This window comes from Mustela nivalis, assembly GCF_964662115.1.
Source record: "Mustela nivalis genome assembly, contig: HAP1_SCAFFOLD_494, whole genome shotgun sequence".
NCBI lineage: Eukaryota > Metazoa > Chordata > Mammalia > Carnivora > Mustelidae > Mustela > Mustela nivalis.
Window position 1 is genome coordinate 236,588 of NW_028136162.1, and position 17,134 is coordinate 253,721.

At 47.2% G+C, this 17,134-nt stretch overlaps 1 long non-coding RNA gene across 2 annotated transcripts in view; it reads left to right on the top strand.

Moving 5' to 3' along the window:
- The first annotated feature begins 972 nt into the window (after positions 1 to 972).
- The window catches only part of LOC309857195, a 37,622-nt gene continuing 21,460 nt past the window's right edge, over positions 973 to 17,134 (top strand). Inside the window, exons 1-2 of one of the 2 annotated variants that reach the window (XR_014307528.1) lie at positions 973 to 1,238; positions 14,904 to 14,998. This is a non-coding gene — a long non-coding RNA (uncharacterized lncRNA). Of the gene's footprint in view, positions 1,239 to 1,301; positions 1,398 to 14,903; positions 14,999 to 17,134 lie in introns of those variants that run through there. The other variant, XR_014307529.1, reaches the window with a different exon arrangement.

The following is a 17,134-nucleotide window of genomic DNA, read 5'->3' on the forward strand; positions in this document are numbered from 1 at the left end:
TAGAAATGTGAGCATGCCAATACACACGTGTAAGATATGCATACATATAATTATTCTTATTCTCCACAAAATAGATGCTTTGGTTGTAATTCTCCATAAACACATACTGGCTCACCTTGTTCCTTTAAGTGATGACGTAGTAATGTGTAGTATGGATGGACCATTAATCATTGTGTTGTAGATACATGGATATTTTCCAATTATTTGTGTATTCATTCATTCATTCATTCATTCATTCGGTTTTGCTGTTATTAATATTATCATAGAAAACATCTTTGGGCATATATTTTTAAAGATTTAATGGCATCCTTTGACATGCAGAAGTTTTAAAGTTTAATGCAGTATACTGTCAGAGAAACTCACCTTGAACCGATCTGAGCAGTTCATATAACTGAAAAAGTTAGAGGTCAGTCTCCAGGTCCTGATGGATTCAGGGGTTCAAACAGTGTATTCAGGATCCTGTTACTTGAGCTCTGTTCATGATAGTGTCATTTTGGGGCTCTTTGGAGTGATAAAGGGGCTTCCAGAAGTTCCCAAGCCAGATACATTTCTTGTCCACTTAAAAAAAAATTTTTTTTTCACTAGAATAATGAAACCTCTGTCTGGAAGGTAGTTTAAATACATGTTTTCTCCTGCTCTCCCCTCCCCCAACACATAACAAGCAAGCTAAAGGTGGGTAGCTTTGAGAGTAAAACAAAATGTGAGGTTCGTCGGGATATATATGTAATTCCGTCAGCCTCTCAGGGGTAGCCCTCCCATGACTGCTGCATCTCTAAGAGCGTTGCGGTCGCACACAGCCCGCAATGAAGCGGGCAAGGAAACCTCTCCCACAGCACACCTCCCTTTCACCAGCTCTGGCCAATCTTTCCTAGGACCGCCCCCCGCCTCCTGCGCACCAACAGGTGCTCCCTCAGATTCCATTGGCTAGAGCCAGTCACGTGCCCATGACTCACTGCAAAGGACGATGGGAAAGCAAGTAAATGGCTCCCTCTAGACTGGGGGCGGTGCTGTGCTGGCAGGAACAAGGGGCGGGGCGCTGTTGGGTCGACATCCAGCAGCACCTGCCCCCCGGGAAGCATCTCTCCCAGCCACACCTGCTCCAGAGATGGGATTCACTCTGCTTGGACTCTTGTCATGGGTGCATCCAGAACCACTTCCGGATCTGGGGGATTCGCCAGCGGATTGGCCAGGCCAGATCACATGACCACCCTAAAACCCAGCAGCTCATCCTGAGCTCGGTGAGTGGGATGAGTGGAGAGTGGGAGAGTGACTATCGGGGTGGGTTACCGGAAGATGGAGGGGGGACTTGTGCTGGAAATTGCAAACAGGAGAGAAGCTGCACGAAGAGATAATAATCACTGTTGAGAATACTGTCAATTTTTGAGAGTGAGTTTCTGGTGAGTTTCCCCACTCCTTCTCCACTCTGTCATCCTCTCGGAGTGAACCGTGGAAAGACTTGTTAATGAGCTCTTTTCCTTTTCCTCTGTATTTCCCTTGTTCTCACCCTCTCACACCTGTGCCAAATGTCCCTTTGTCAGGAGCGAATTCAGTGTCACTTTTGGCCAAGTTGAGTGCCCATTATAGCCACAAATATCTTTAAAGACCTCACTTCCAGCCAGTGCCACCGCGGGGCCTCTGGAGAGGTAGGTGTCAGTGTGAAGGTTAATGACATCTTCCATCTTCTATCAGAAGTTCTATTTTTGGTGTCCTAAATGGAAGACATCCAATGTTGCCTTATTCTCCCTCCCTGCCTATTAGCAGCTTTTGAAGAGTCAGAGCTGCACGAATGCTCGAAATTGGTGTGTTCTAGCATGGGCTCAGTGACACAAGCAATTTGAATGTCCACAGCTTTAAAATGACTTGGCAGTCTGTTTATAAAATGTTCTGTGGTCTGAAAGGAGGTGAAAACATGCCGCATATGTTAGGGATCCTTTGATTGTTTCTGGATTTAGGTAATCTTTGTGATAAAATTGAGAGAACGGCTCAGACCGGAGCCATCCAAGTAGCCCTTTAGAATCCTGCCTCGTTCCCAGGCCTGCTGTACCTCGGGATTCCTGGGGAGAAAAATGAAAAGGAAGGAGGTTTAGCTGTAAATGCAGGGGCCGTGCAATCCGGCTGGACAAAGGTTGGCAGTATTGAGGACTGTTCGTTGCACTGGTGATCTGTGACTTCCCCTAACCCCCTCCTGGGTTAAATACAAGGGCTCAAAATGCAAAGTGACATTGGGGCTTGGAGACCAGGGAACATGATGCAAGGTGCCTGTCCCACTGTCTCCCGCCGCTACAGAGCTCAGCGCAACAGAGGAGCACGTGTGTGGTGGCAGGAACCGGGGAAGGACCCTCTTAGCTCATCTCTTCTCCGTGAGAGGTCCCATGTCTGTGAGCTCCTTCAGGCCGGGTCTGAGGAGTTCTCTTCCCCAGGCCAGCCACTAACTGTGACTGATTCAACAGCAATGTCATAGGGAGAGTAGAGTGGACAGCAGTTTCTGGAACTTTATATTAAACCAAGAGGAATGGATTAGTAAGTGGTATATTTAATAACCTCAGGCATATTGGGTAATTTAGATGAACTTTTGTTTAGCAGAATGTTCGTTTTCATGCTTTAAAATGAAAGCACAATTTTGTGGAAAGTATCCCTTGTTGAAAAATCTAAATTTGAGGAGTGCCCAGGTCAGTGAAGGCTCTGACTTTCAGCTCAGGTGGTGATCTAAGGGTTGTGAGATCAAGCCCTGTGTCAGGCTCCATGATAGTTGTGGAGCCTACGTAAGACCCTCTCTCCTCTGCTCCCTTTGTCCCCCCCACCAAAAAAAAATCCAAAACAGAACAAAGCAAAATATCTCAATTTGAGAAACACCCACATACGTCAAAGAGGCATGAAGATGTTCATTGAACAATGTTTGTTTTACAACAAATGTCAGGACACGTGCCGGTTTCTTATTCCCGTACGTGTAACAGATTACCGTGAAGTTGGTGTCTTAAAACACAAATTTATTCTCCCACAGTTGTGGAGGTCAGAAGTCTGAAGTGGGCTGGCAGGGCTGCTCTCGGGGAGAATCCATTTCTCTCCCTTTTCTGGTTTCCAGAAACTACCTGCGTTCCTTGGCTGGTGGCCCGTCCTGGCTGGTGGCCCGTCCCCCATGCTGACGCCCAGCAGCATCTTCCCATCTCTCTGCACTTCTGAGGTCACATCCCCTTGTCCGGACTCTGACTCCCCCTAGCTCTTATGAGGACCTTTGCGATGACACTGGGCCCACCTGAACCTTCCAGGTTACTCTTCCTATCTCAAGACCTTTGAGTTAATCACAGGTACAAAGGCCCTTTTGCCATGTAAGGTAGTGTATGGGGGTTCAGGTGTGGACAGCTTCGGGGGGATAACTCAGCTGGCCACAGAAGAATCTGCATCGACTAAGACAGACAAGATGCCGCCCCAGTACCAAACAGCTCTCAAACCCTGGGGCCTTCAACAGTGATGGTCGATTCTCACTCATACTCCACATGCCTCCTCCACATCAGGGAGGAGCTCTGTTTTATGTCATCTCCCTCAGGGACCAAGTGAGGGTGGTGAATCAGGCAGGTTTTTAGCATTGGCCTTGAAGTGAGATGTGGGGCTTGTGCTCACATTTCATTGGTCAGAGTAAGTCAGGTGACCATGACTGCCTGCAGAACAGCGCTGACAAGGGCAGTGGCGCCAGCTGCCTAGAGCAGGAGGCTGGAAACCATCTGAAACAAAGGCGTGGCCATCTCACAACCTACATGTGCATCCCTCTGAGGAGGCAGGGTGACGTGGGGCTTTTCTGCACCGTGTGTACCATTCAGCAGACATGGGGGTGAGGGACCTACATGCCACCAGGTGGATAGACCTTTAATGCATGTACCCGAGGGAGAGAAATCAAGGGGCAGGAACTCATGTGACGGGAAGGACGGTCTCTATAAACATGTACCCACAAAAATGCCATCTTGTCTCTGTAGAGAGTCATATATGTGGTACCTGGGAATCTGTTCTGGGACTAGCCCAGTGAGAGCAGCACAGTGACCACCTCTAAGGAGAAGGGGCCAAGCCCAGGGTAGGGAGGGAAGCTGCCCGTATTTATAAGGTTTTCATTTTCTAAAAAGGAGAACAAGTTTAGTATTTCTTATTTAAATAAGAATTAATTTTAACTTGATTTTTCTGAGCCCGTGGAGAACACAGAGACCCTGACTCCTATCCTAGGGCTGCACCCAGCACCCAAAGCCCCAGCCTGGGGCAGGAGTGTCAAGACTCGTCCCAGCCACTTTCTTGCTCTGTGTCCTTGGGCAAGTGGTTGTCCTCTCTGTGCCCCAGTTTATTTTTTCACCTATGAAATAAGATAAGGTGGTCAGAATTCTCCAGCATGTTCCATTGCCCTTCCCTGTCCTCTTTCAAGGATCGAACTAGATGTCACATATAAAAGCATTTTGCACAATTTTGTATAAAGCACTGCAGGCATTATTTTATTATTAAGTAATACATTGGAATCTAAGTGTTAATAATAATAGATGACTGCTATCCTTAATCATCCAATTGCATTACTAACATTATTGATAATTATTATTAACATATCTAAAAGCATGATAAAAGTGGATAACTGGAATAAAGTTCAGGTCGAGAACATTGACCTCTCTGGGACAAACCACCTTGTCTGTAAACTCAGCTACTGTCAGACTAGACTCTCTGAATGCAAGTGCATTTCCTCAAGGAGCCACTGCCCTGGCCAGGAACATTCTGTGAGCTTCTTGTGTTTGCACAGATAGACACAGCTGAGACTCTGCACAAAGGTGATTTCCTGAGAACCCTTGTGGGCCTCACCTAGGAACGGCTGAGCCTGGTGTTGTAACGGGGAGTCCCCCCCCTCTGATCCTGGGAGGAAACACCTTAGGGCCGCAGCTGCCTCAGATCTCCTTGGGCTTGGAGATAAAAAGGGGGCACAGTGGAACGCTACCTAATTTAATCACCTTCAGTCCCTCTCCATCTACCCCCCTTCTTCTTCTTCTTCTTCTTTTTTTTTCTTATTTCACATGGGGTGGGGTTGACGGTGAGCCGATGCACCTTCTCCTTGATTCTGAATAACGTCCCTGAATCCCAGGGGCGGCATCTGGGCGCATGGAGTCTGGGTCCTGTGTGGCACCCTGGCTGCTGGAGGGACAACTGCCAAAGCAGATAGGGCCTGTGTCTCCTGTGCTCAGCCCCTCGCCCCTAGCCCACCTGGCTTCTCTCTACCCAGGACCTGCCCAGCACCAAGGGCATTGGAGGGAGCCACTTCTCGGGTTAGAAGTGGCTTTCCACAGCTGTGATGTCAGAGTGAGCCCTCCAAGTATGGGGCAAAGCTAGGGGAGGTGTCAAAGCTCATGACTAAAAAGCACAGACCAGCGGGGTGATGACACCCAGTTAGAAGGATTATGTATGCCCCAGCCGTCATTTTAAAAGTGTTTTTTAAATTTTGAAATATTTTGAACAGATAAAAATAAACTCAGCTAAGTGTTAAAAGTTAAAGAGGCTGATTTAGAAATGTGAGACGATTCACACCCTCAATATTTCTGTTAAGTTCTGGGATCCTTTGAAGAGAAGCTTGCTGATTAGAGTTTCTACAATTTCATTAACCCTCAGGAGACAACTAATATAAATGTGATCATCCTCTTTCTTCCTCTTTTGTTTTTAATTTTTAAGAAAAATTTATGTATTTGAGAGAGAGAGAGAGAAAAGATACATGTGGGGGGAGGGGCAGAGAGAGAAGGAAAACCTCAAGCAGGGACCCCCCAACAGTGCGGGACCCAACATGGGACTGGATCTCACAACCCTGAGATCAGGACCTGAGCAGAAATCAGGAGTTGGCTGCTTCACAGACTGAGCCACCCAGCTACCTCCTCTTTCTTCTTCTTTTTAAAAGAAATCAAGTGCTTTGCCCCCGGCCCAGCCCCCTGCCTCCATGGCATTTGGGCTCTGGAGAAGAGCCCCCATCTCAGGACCTGCAGAGAATTCCTTTTCCACTGCCTCATGTCATCTGTTGCGCATCAGGCTGGGATGATGACTGCTAGCTATGTCCTCCCTTGAGCGATGGCGGCCGTGTCCTGCCTGATCCTGGGACCTTGGCAGATGGTTCCCTCCTGCCTGGCTCTGGGCTGGGACTCTCACAGGATACCTGGTATCCAAGTCCCTCCAAGCTGCCATGGCATCAATCTTTCAGACCCCCCAGATTTAGGGCTTGGGGTCCTGCTGTTGTTAAATGTCCCAGATCTAAGTCATTGATACAGTAAGCCAACAACCAGGGGACAGAGCACATAGAAGCAGACGTACTACTGAGACGTCAGGCTATGGAGCTTGTGACTATGGGGACAGGCATCTTGGGTTTGAATCCAGATTCTGCTGCTTCACTATGGGAGCTGGGACAAGAGAACCCACCCTCCCCCCAGATGCCGCAGGCCCTTGTCTGCAAAGTAGGAGAATAATAGTATCTACCCCATGGGCCTGATAAGTGGCTTCAGCGAGATACTTCTGAGAAGCAGGCTGGCAAGAGGGGACATACCATAGAAGGTTTGTCAAGAAAACGCCCAAGTCGTTTTGTCTCCTGTGTGTTATTGACCCCCCCCCAATGGCCCCTAAAGTAGAAAGAATTCTCATCAGTGTTGTTTCCCTTCTTCAACCCAGGGAGAGGGCAGATGGGGTCCCCGCCAAGGGCCACACAGATGGGGTGCCGGCAGCTGGATGCCAGGCTGAGTCCTGGACCCAACTCCACAGCCGTGACTCCCCGAATGTGCTTCCCTCCTGCTCCCCGCCCCCACATAATTCCGTCACTCTAAAAAAATAAAGAACAGAGTCGCGCTGGGTAGCTGGACGCTCTCTGCTCTATTTATTTTCCAGCATCTGCTTCATAAACCGTTGGACGCCCATGTTAATTTTCCTTGTTGCTGTTAACCTCGCCTTCCAATTATGCAAAATGATCAGGCACGGCAGCCCCTTGTTACCGGGGCCCCGTCTTCGGCTGACATTTGCTGCTGTGTATCTTGGCCTTGACTGACACAGCTAGTGATTTCTCACGTCGGCCTCATTTTCTTCAAAGTGCAAATGACTCCATGACCAGATGGGTGTGTGGGGGGCCCAGGAGCTCTTTTTAATGGCTGCGGGGCAGGCAAAGAAAAACTTACAAAAAAAAAAAAAAGAAAAGTCAGGGCTAAAACTCTAGATTTACTTGGTTTCTTCAAAAAACATAAAGTTGGGAGAAACTTAAAAAAAAGTTTTCATGGAACTCTGTGGTTTGGCTCTTCTCCAAAGTTCATGTGGCACATTTCACTTGGCTTCTGAGGCTCCCATGATGGCTCTGTTATGCCTGGTTTCCCAATTAAACCCTGAATCATTCATTCATTCAAGATTGAGTTGTGACCATCTGTTAGGTTTCAGTCACTGTTCTAGGCTTATTGTATAAAGTGGAAGATTGATGAAAGTCTTGGCACTCTGGAACTCACCTTCTTGTCAAAGACCATCAGTAAAAAGATGACATGTATCTAGTACAAATCAGGAGGTGGCTGGTGCTAAGAAGGAAAGTGTAGCAGGGAATGGTGGGACTGGGGTACCAGTGGGGGCTCCTTAGAGGAAGCTGACATAGAACAGAGACCTGCAAGCTGGGAAGGAAGAAGACAGGCTAATTAATGTCTGGGAAGAGAGTGAATTCTGGGCAGTGGGAACAGCAAGTGCAAAGGCCCTGGGGCAGGAGACTGTCTGGCATGTCTGAGCAGCAGAGACTGAACAGTGTGGCTGCAACAGAGAGAAGGAGGGAGGCAGACACACAGAAAATGCCAGAAGGGTGGGTAAACCAGACCACAGCACGCATTGTAGGACATCGTGAGGATTTGGATTTTTTCTGAGTGAGGAGGACTTTGAACAGAGGAGAGTGTATTAGTTTGCTATTATTGTGTAATTCATTACTTTATAGCAAATGAACGCATATTTAGTGGCTTAAAACAACACAAATTCATTTTCTCAGTTTCTGTGGCCTGGGAGTCAAACACTTTCAGCCTGATCCTCTGCTCACAAAGATAAAAGGGTTTCACAAAGATAAAGTCCGAATGTCAGCTGGTTACAACCTCATCTAGAGCCTGCATTAGGAAAAGGTCTGCTTCTAAACTCCCTCAGATGGTTGACAGAATTAATTTCCTCATGGTTGAAGGACTGGGGTCCCTATTGTCTTGCTAAGTGTTAGCCAGACACGAGCTCTTGGAGATCATCCTCAGGTCCCGGTCCCCTGTCCCTCCTCCATCATAGCTCATGTCTTCTTCAGGGAGATCCTAGCTCCTTTAAAGGGCTCACCTGATTAAGTGAGGCCCACCCGAATTCTCACCATTTTGATTAATTCGAAGTCAATGGATTAGTCACCTAATCGTAAGGGTGATACCCCACATCTTCCCAGTTTCTGTCACACTCTGGGGGAAGGGATTACACACCAGGGAGGCAGGAATTTGGGGCCATCTTAGAAGCTTCCTGTTACAGAGTGAGCAATTTGACTTATAAATTACAGGGTCACTCTGACCATCGTGTTAAGAGCAAACTGGTGGAAGGCCCAGGGCAGGGGGCCAGGGCAGATCCAGGAGGTCCGTGAGGGAGGAGACATGTAACAGTGGCTTTGACCAAGGCTGTAGGCATGGGGTGACAGAAATGGCCAAAGATTTGCTGTAGAGGTTATGGAATGGATTGGATATTTTTGTAAAATGGATTGATTGAGAAAAATAGAAGCCTGATACGGGTTTTGGGGATGGCTCCAAACTAATGTGGTCTGAAAAACTCAAATTTTAATCTATGACAGCTTATCGAATTTATCAAGAAGTCTACAGGTTTCCAAAGGGTTAGTTTTGTGCTCGTGGAACTCAAGGCAGACATTTTCTCCTGCTTTGCGATTTCTTCATAAAAATAGCAATATGTTATCTATGCAGATGGAACGTGTGTCATTAGGGTCCCAAACAGCCGTTTTCATCTTTCAGGAAAACAGTATAGAAAAGAAAATGAGATTGCCTTCAACTTCATCAGGAGCTGTTCCCCTTTTTCCCCCACCTCTTGGTTCCTGAAAAAATTGCAGTACAAGACAATCAGTGACAATAATTCAGGGAAGAGCTACAAACAGACCAGGAATTAGCTTGCTTTACTGGTTTTGACTTGAATTAGATGGAAGACAGATGAGTTGAATCAGGTCTGTTATGCAGCCCAAAGTATCACAACGTCACACGGAGCAATAAAGGTGCAAAAATTGAGCAGAAACATATGTTCTTTAGAAATTAGCTGTTAGCTACGTGCCTTTCTCTCATTGATGTTATTGCTTCAAAATCCAATATTATCCGAGGGAAAGGCAACATGGCCACTGGCGGTTGGATGGTGAGCTGTCTTACACTTCATCAGATCCACTCATGAACTTGACACATGGCTTCCCCCACTCAGGAAGACCAGAGGAATGATAGCTTTTCCTCACAGCGCATTAGGGAAAAGGGGCCAGCTTGGCAGGCTGACCACGGGGTGTGTGGCCATTCGGTATAGGCAAGACGTCGGCACAACGTTCTGGGTTTTTCCAAGTACAAAAGACAGATGGCTAAGCCAACACCACCACGCTGGGCTCTGGCGCACACGACTTCCTCCCATGACTATGAGATGTTTCCTGGCAGACGAAATGGTGCCTTTGCTACCTGTCTTTCTTCTCTTTGCAAAATGCTGCTGCTGTGTTCATTTCAGATACGACTTTGTTAAGGATGCACCTGGCGATCCAGTGCACATCGGGAACATGTCTTATCAAAAGTGGATGCTACCAGAGCCTCCTCCCTCCCTCAGAGAAGCCTGCAGTGGGCAGAGGGCAGGGGGACAGAGCTCTTTGTTCCATCCGCGGTGTCTCCCTGACAAGAAGATGAGGGGTTTCCAACTCCAAGGCTCCTGGGCTGAAATTCTAATAGTAGAGGGACAGAAAGTAGCTCAAATATTAAACCACGGCTGGCCTGTCATTTTTACTTGAAGGGCTGGAATTTTTCAGTCGATGCCAGAGGAGGGAAGAGGTCAAGTCCGCTGGCTCCGCAGACCATCATCCCTAAGTGTTAACTGAACAAAGGCAAACCCCGAATGTGAGCACAATTCCGAGAGGCCGCTGAGTGGGTGCGCTTCGGTGTCTTGTGCTGAATTTGGTTTTAGGTGTTTATGTCTCCTACTAAGACAGTGAGTGCCTGGAGGAAGGAACCCGTGCCCTAGTGCCTTATTCATCCTGGAGTTCTCCATGCCCAGAGCAGAGCTGCGCTCCTCGGACACTCAGGACTTGGGGCGAGCTGGTGTTCTGGTCTGAACGGGGAGGTCCCAGAGTGTCCCTGCTCACTTCCTTCCAATTCCGCCAATTATTCTGCCTCAGAACTGCCCTCTTGCTAAGTTAAGCAGAAGGCATTCGCTGCAAGGATATGGAGTGCCTTTATCAAGAGGTAGTGTCTTGCCTCGGGTGATGAAAAAGTCATTCACAAGTAGGGGGTTGGGGTCTAAGTCAGGTTTGCCCAGTATGGTCCCTGTTTATGCCTACTTGTTCTGGCGTCATTGTCCAGAGTGACCCTTTTGCTCTCACATGTGTCCCATGGACAGTACATTATGTGGTCAGCTTAGATGCTTATCGGGTACCACTGCGTTCAGACATCAAATTCAATGGTCATCAGGAAATACAGGTCTTGGCTTCACTCTTCAGGACCAGGTGAGGTAGAATGGTCCTGGGGACCTTTCTTTTTTGGGGGGGGGGTTGAAACAATGGAATACGGTGGGCCCGTTTTCTAGTAGCTTTCACAAAAGCCCAAGATGAAATTGATTGGATCAGCTTAGCTCACATGCCCATCCCGTAATGAATTCCTGTTGCCAGGGCAACGCTGGTGCTGTTCGGTTTAACCTGGCTCATTGGCCCCACCTCCCAAGACTGGGGTGCCCTTTCCTATACACCACATCGACTGGATATTGACTGCGGGGAAGAGTCTTCTAAGTGAAAACCAAGTTGTTGTTATAAACCGCCCCCAACAGAATAGGGGCCCTTTTGAGACAGGGATTTCTGTTCATTTTGTTCAGTGTTCTACTTTGAACGTCTAGAATAGTACTCATTTATAGTAGAAGTTCTTTAAATAGCTATTGAATGAATAAACACCGAGAAGACAAATTGCAAGTCTTCTCAATGCAGCCTCTTGTATAAAATATGAAACACTCCATCGCAACAAATGCCCCATGAAGCGGCCTTGAAATAAAGGTAAACACAGTGACCTTCCCCACGGTAATCATCCTTCGGTGTGGGAAAAACATTTGAAACCGCTGACCCGTGGCCCACGTGGTTCTCTCAGACACCGATGGCACAGCCCCTACCCACATCTCAAGCACTGGACTCTCCCCGGCCGTGTTTACAGCAATCCCAGTGATGTTTACAAGTGCTGTTTACAGGAGGATGGTCCCTCTTCTGGTCAAATTAGGTTGCGGGGCAGGAAAGAACTCACAGGAAGCTGGTGTCTCATAGCCTTCCCTGTGAACCGCACACGCTGGAGGATTTTCTCGTTTGAGCTAATAATGAACTCTGGTTCCTCCTGGGAGTTCAGCTGAACTGCTTACTAGAAGCTCTTCGAGGGCAGGGATGACATCACTCTATTCCTTGCACAGTGCCTGGCACCCAGAAGGGGCTGGAAAATGTGACCTTGTAGCTGAGAAGGTGAATTGGATCTGCTGTACACCCCCCCCCCCTCCACACACACACACCTGTCCTTGGCACATTCCGTGAACAGTTGTATCCATCAGTCAGGGTCTTGTGGTTGCAAACAACAGAAGCAGGCTTTGGCCAGCGGTATCAAAACAAGAACTTATGGAAGGATGTGGGTGGCTTTGGAAAGAACAGGAAGGACTGGAGGACGGGCTCTGCAGGACAAGAACTGGGTCGGTCCTGGGGCACAGGGGTCAGGAACTCTGGGTAATCTCTTTTGGGCTTGTGTTTTGGGGTGATGACCCCAAGTCATTCTTATTTCTTGGGTCAGTCATCCCAAGATACAATTTCACGGGAGGGAAATTTAAGCTTCAGCTTCAGATCCACCCTCTGGCCAGAGCAACAGCAGAATGTGTGTGGAATCCTTAAGGGAAAATTGAGGTCCCGGGTGGAAGAGTGGGAAACTGAGGCTGGCCAGCCCTCAGCAGCAAACCCCCGCTCCCTCCAGCCAATTTCTACATTACCCGTCTAGAGATCCTCACAGCCTTGGATGTGCCTGGCACTTGGTAGGTCTTCAGAAAATGTTGACTGTGCCCAACTTGCTTCTCCCTCTGAGTTGGAATTGGGTCTCATTTATTTCTGTTTCTTCAGTGGCCAGCTGAGTTCTGGATACAGAATGGAGCCCAATACGTGTTTGTTGAACAGATGAATGATTAGATGCCTCTATTCGAGGGGAGAAAGCTCCTGTCAGACCAACATACTTATCTTTGAGGGACGGGAGAAAATTTCACAGGTGTTCCGAAAAAAATATTCCAAACTCGAGAATAAGGCGTAAAGATGATTGTGAGATCTTTTCATGTCAGGGTTGAGGGCACTGTCGCATGCCCATGGCAAAGGACACCTGACACTAACGAAATGGGACTTTCAATTTCCCATGACTATTGACACAGCCCCGATGTTTCACAATGCTGGAGAGGTAGAGAATAACAGACGGAAAAATGGTAACAGACAAAATGTCCTTTTCTTTCCCGACAGTACTAAAGGTAACCCCATAGTGGTAGTAGCCCCGGGAAAACCTGCAGTAGTTGTATCTCACTTAATGTTGCATTGCACCATCCCTGTTTCCCTGCCCAGAACACTTGCTTGCAGATCCCACTGCGAATCAGCTATGCCATCCCAGTAATAATGTCACTGAGACGTTAAATAGATTTGACAAATGATCATCACATAATACAATTCATCAAAATGATGTTTTTAACATTTTGAGGATTAGACTTTGACACATGCACGTGCACACACATACACCTTCTCTCTCTCTCAATCTCTCTCTCTCTCTTTTTTCCCTGGGGAAACTAGACTCTTTCTCTTCTAAAACAGAACGGCTTTCATTACATGAAAATCACACATTCATGCCAGAAACACCTTTTCCTGGAATAACATCTGGAACTTATACTGTGACTTTCCTCGACCAAACATTAGCTCTGGCCTCCCGATCTCGGCAGCAGGGAGTTGGGAATTTAACACTGCATTTGTCATCCCCCCTGTGCCAATTTTTGAAAGTGCTGTAGCTGTGGTCAAGAGCAGAGCTGGGACGCTGGGCTCAGAGAGTAGCCGGGGAGGGGACATTTGCCATGCTGTGTGATCTTCCAGAACCTTTAGAAAGCCCTTCTCCATTCGGGGGGGATATTTCTGTGTCTGCACATCCTGAAAGGAGAAGCCAGGAACCCACCTTCCCAGTCTCCCCCACGGCCGGAAAGCAGACGTGTGATGGGGATCCCACCGATGAGTTGAAGACAAAGACTTGAGTGCCAAGGAGAGAAGCGGGTGAGGGGTGGCAGTGGGCAGAGTGCATTCCAGAGAGGGTGGCCGAGAGATCTGGGGTTCTCAGAAGCTACCCAGGAGGCAGAAGGCTGCCCCCTTGTACCCCATCCTTAGCGCCAATGACATGAACCGCAGGCTCCGTGCCCAACGCCAAGGTCAAGGAGCGTGCCTTATTCCTGGTTACTTCCTCCGAGTTTGATTCTCTGGCTTTGGGGAGATCCTGGCAGCCACTAAATAAATTCCTTTCTGGCCTAAACAAGGAAAGGGGTTCGAAATACGCCGTCTCTTAATACGTCACTTTGACCTATTGAGGATTCTGAGCTGAAGGCATTTGAGAAAGCACAGAGACAGGAAGGGCTCTCCGACTGCCCATTTCTGCCTAAAAGCAGGTCATAAAATTTCCCATGAGAAAGATGGGCCTCCCTGCAGGGAGAAGAGCGTTCTTATCGCCAGAGACTGGGAGTCAATGCCGAAATGGATCTGTCCAAACAAACCTACTAACATAGCCTACATCTTCCATTAGTTTTCTCGATACACCTCCTAGTCACTGTCCCACAATTCATTGCCCCTAGTCCAAGCCACTTTGTCTTGTCACATCCTTACTATTTATCATTCTTTGTTTAAAAAGGGGTATAAGCTATGGGGCCCAGTGGCGTCTTAGAGTCTTGACTGTAATTATTATTTTTTTTTTTGAAGACTCCCATGTGCACGTAAATATATTAAATAAAATGAGTAAGCTCTCCCTTGCTAATCTGTCTTAGGTCAGCTTAATTCTCAGGCCCGGCCACAGAATCTAAAGAGGGTAGAAGGAAGTTTTGCTTCCCCCATGTTAGCTGGAGTGGATTCTGCTGTTTGCAATTCAGACCCATGCCTGATCCAAACTAAATAATTGGGGAGTGAGGACATCAGAGGTGCCAGATCAAAGATAGCTGGGGAGAGGGACAGGAAGCTCACTCTCCTGGATGTGTTCTAGAAGAGCTGGAGTTTTTCATAGGACTGAGTGAAGCTTTGCATTGCCAATAGCTTACTTTGTTAACAAAGCCTCTAAACTTTTACCCTGTGATTTAAGCAGTATCTCAACTCTAATTATTCTTAAAATTCCCTCCAGTTCTTTGACTTCCAGATTCTATGATGCTTCTTAACAAGTGCACGCAATTGAAGGTTATCTGAAGTTCGACTTGCATCAGTCTTAGAAGAGTCACAGTGAAATCTCCAGGGATTAGCATACCCGCCACCTGGCGTGCCAGCAGGGGTTGGCAAATTAAAAATATATAGATTCAAAAACTTGATGATCAGGAAATTACTCCTGAGATGAGCTTTCTTGTTATTGATTCAAAGAAAGATTTGTTATTATGGCAAAATGAAAACAATGCATTATAATATGATGTTTTCTGTGCAGATGGAAAAGGAGCGGAAAATATCTGTCATTTCAGTTCAAAGGAGGAGCCACTTTGCAAAAGAAGAAATGTACACGCTATCACATCAGGAAGTAAAGTGAGTATCCTTGCCATCCTCAGGATACAACACGGGTTCATCAGCCTGGAAATCTCTTTGTTGTCCACCCTTCTTTTATCCCTCCAGCTGCTGGCAACCATAGGTCTGATCTCCAAACTCTGGAGCTTCCATCTCAAGAATGTCCTATAAATGGCATTCTATGTCATGTGACTTTTTTTTTTCGTTTTTTTTTTTTTAAATTAAATTTTTAAGATTCTTTTATAAACATATATTGTATTATTAGCCCCAGGGGTACAGGTCTGTGAATCATGCATGTGACTTTTTAAGCCGAGCTCTTCTTCCTTAGCAGAATGTCTGTGAGATCCCTTCCAGGTATGCATCAACAGCCCCCCCTTTTAATTGCTGAATAGTATTCCACGATATGGGCACATGGCAATTTGGGTGTGTTTCTGTAACCCCCCCACTCCTATTGGGATCTTTCCCACTGCTTGATTCATATGAATAACCCCATGAACACTGATGTCCACATGTTTGCACGGACATGTGTTTTCACTTGTTGTGACTTGCGACTGGAAAATATATGGGGAATGTTTTGTTACTAAAAATAGTGTGAGTGCATGTGGTTGGGAGGGAGCAAAATCAACACGTGTCTTCTACACTGAGCCAAGTGTTGGTGTTGTTTTTTAATAGAATAAAGTCAGTTTGGGTGGTTTATCCTTACAGTTCACCAACTCTCACATCTCTTTATAGCTCATTCGTTATGAGAACAAAAGCAATGGGAGTTCTTTTGATTTCTACAGTTGTGGTTAAAACATGTTGACCAGCCTCCATGTAGAACATGTTTTCTCTATGTTTTCTCCTCCCGCTTCTTAATGGATTTAAGATGAAATACAGTCGCAGCGTGGGTGACAGCTATGGAGCTCAGATAATCCCCCACATGGCGCCATGCATCCAAGCCTCACTGGTTCATCCCTACCTGTCACTAGACACTATTGCGAAATTTAGGTCTCTCTCTCTCTTTTAAAAAATTTTATTTTATTTATTTGACAGAAAGAGAGACACAGTGGGAGAGGGAACACAAGCTGGGGGAGTGGGAAGAAAAGCAGGCTTCCCATCCCGGGGCCCTGGGATCATGACCTGAGCCAAAGGCAGACACTTAACAACTGAGCCACCTAGGTGACCCAATTTAGCTCTCTTTTGACACAGCCATTAAATTGTCCATCCCTGATGCCAGCACTTCTAAATGCTTCTTTCCTGTGCATCAGATTCAATATTGGGGAAGTACTACTGATTTGCCCAAGTCAGCAGTTATCACCTCTGTGACACTTATAATTTTTTTTTTTTTTTTTGGCCTGGAGGAAAGTTGAACAGCAATCATCTTTTGAACCGAAGTTTAGAGGGATTCATGGGCTTTCAATGTGCCCATCTATAGGGGATGGTGGGGGAAGATACTGGGCGTAGTAATCAGGCTGGGCGAGGAGATATTGCAGCAACAACACTGAACTCTCCATTGGCTTAACACAACACAAGTCTTCTCACTCCCACGGTGTGTTTAAGGTGGGCTCTTTGGGGGGCTCTGATCGCAGTCACTCAGTAGCTCAGTCGGATGGAGGCTGCGCCACCTCATACACAGCCCCGTGAGCGCCCCTGTGGCACAGGAAGGGAGCAGAGCAAATCACAATCCTGCTTGTCACTTTCTCTAGGATTTCATTGGCCAGGAGCGGTCACGTGCCCCGAGGCGGGTCTGGGAGTCGGAGAAGAAGTGGGGAGGCGGGGATATTGGTGAGCCCTGGCAACGTCTGTCCAGAGGAGTGTGGGGCGTGCGGAGGGGAAAACTGACTTCATAGACAACTTTACTCATGTGATGATTTTCTCTTTGACTCTGGATCTCAGCAAATTGTTGGGTCTCCGTGTTGATGGACTAAAGGGAGGTATTATTTGAGGTTGGGCATTTTTGTGCACTCACTATCTCTATAATCTTATTTTTGTCTGCACGAAGGCATTAGCATACATATTCTGGGCTCGGAGCCAAGATGAGTCATTTTGTCTGTTTCCTCATCTCCATGGTGCCCTGGTCCTTGCCAGAACCAAATAGCCATCCCAGCCAGGAACTGCGCCAGGGATCCTAAACCCCCCAGAGCCTGGTGCTGGGTCACCCCTCCTGCTTGGGTGATG